The sequence below is a fragment of the Echinops telfairi genome, unplaced genomic scaffold, assembly GCF_000313985.2.
Source record: "Echinops telfairi isolate 266 unplaced genomic scaffold, ASM31398v2 ScPeMD7_7468;HRSCAF=8506_0, whole genome shotgun sequence".
Classification (NCBI taxonomy): Eukaryota; Metazoa; Chordata; class Mammalia; order Afrosoricida; family Tenrecidae; genus Echinops; species Echinops telfairi.
Genome location: NW_022111369.1, coordinates 93,783,803 through 93,785,434, shown reverse-complemented (window position 1 = coordinate 93,785,434; position 1,632 = coordinate 93,783,803). Strand labels below are relative to the sequence as shown.

Genomic DNA, 1,632 nt, shown 5'->3' with positions numbered 1-1,632 from the left:
TTGACAGCACCACACAGATTAACGTTTGGAGAACTAGAAGGAGTTATGTAGACATAACACTGGGGGCATTCCAGGCAAACTGTCCACAATGATGGAAATGTTGGGTGGACCATCGTAGAATTTTGTGGATTGCGCTGTGCAAGTAGATGGTCTGGAAGGTAGCGGCTTAGATCTGACACTATTGGCTGAGACCTGAGAACATCATCTTGTCCCATGAACAGTTTTATATGAAAAGTATAAAGGCTTACTTAAGCGTAAAGAAACAGCGAATAAGACAGCTTCAAAAAAGATTTGTTGTTAAATATTCATTGATATTGTTATGTGCTAGAGTTTACTAACAAGCAGTGTCAGATGTCAAAAGCTTAGGAAAATGTCCAGGGGAAATGTGATACTCAAAGCTGCTGCTGCTTTTCCCCTTATCCTGTAAAGTGGGTGCTGCCCAAGCTTAATCTGATGCCTGTTGCAGTGGGAGCACTCCCCTCCCAAGCCCCCCCCCCCCTCCCATGCTTCCTTTGAAGCAGCATGCCAGAAAAACATCTGATTGTGCCGCGTCCTAACTGTGTGGCCCTGGAGCATCACTGCTGTTCTAGGACACCGTCTCTCGAGTCCTTGTGACTCCATGTCATGTGATTCTGTAGTCGATATCACCATCCAAGAACTACCTTTTCATGGGCAGTTGTTGCATTTACTGGTGGAAGGGCATTTTTTGATCAGTGAGTGATCACTCCAGCCTACTCCTAGAGGATGAGCCAGACTCTGTGTCCTCACTGCGGCTGGAAAGTGGGGTGCGGCTCCCACATTTTCCCTGTGTGACTGACTAGCTTTTGTGGACCTCAGCTATGTGTGTAACTGTTCCCTATCAAGATGGTGTTAGTAGTTGGACAGTTTCCCATGACTTCTGGAAATTCCCAGGGAAGCTCGAGAGCCAGGCTTTCCAGGCAAACTGTCTACAATGATGGAAATGTTCAGGCATCATTTCAAACAGCAGTGCCCCAGGCTCACAGTTAGGTCATCTACATAGGAAGCACGGTAATCCCCAAAGCTCTCTTCTTTCTGTAGACGACTAGAGACTTAAAAAACATTAAAAAGTCTAGATGACTTAAAAAACATAATAATAATAGCAATGAATATCTAGTGGTCATTTATGTCCTGATCATTAAGCATCCACATACACACTCTTTTACACCTCACCCAGAGGAAGTGTCTCTCTACTTGCATTTAATTCATCTAATTTGATTCCACATGAACACGGCAAGGGAAAACGAATAGTTAAATGGTGTAGATGGTCCAGCTGAGTATTTCCGGCAGGATATGCTCTCGAGAGAAAGGGGCGCCTGAAGACACACTCTGCCTGCACCCCAAGTCGGATTGGTTTTGTGCAAGAAGCAGCACTTCACGTGATTCCTTTTTAAATGAAAAGACAAGCGCTCTAAGTAACTTGAAAGGTTAATGAAGCTCTCCTAATTTGGGGAGCTTCACTCTTTGCTGTGAAAAAATAAAGTGCTTTGCCCCAGACTGTAGAGCTGACTGGTGGCTGACCAGGCCACTCAGCCAAGCCAGCTGACTTAGTTCAGAGGTGTTCTCACACGTTATTTCAACATCAGAGACTCGGTTTTGAAATTTTTTTTACCT

General features: G+C 44.7%; 1 protein-coding gene across 1 annotated transcript in view; it reads left to right on the top strand.

The window, feature by feature from the left end:
- Positions 1 to 1,632, top strand: part of STIM2 (stromal interaction molecule 2) — a 78,186-nt gene that overhangs the window by 70,968 nt on the left and 5,586 nt on the right. The gene's annotated exons all lie outside the window — the stretch shown is intronic.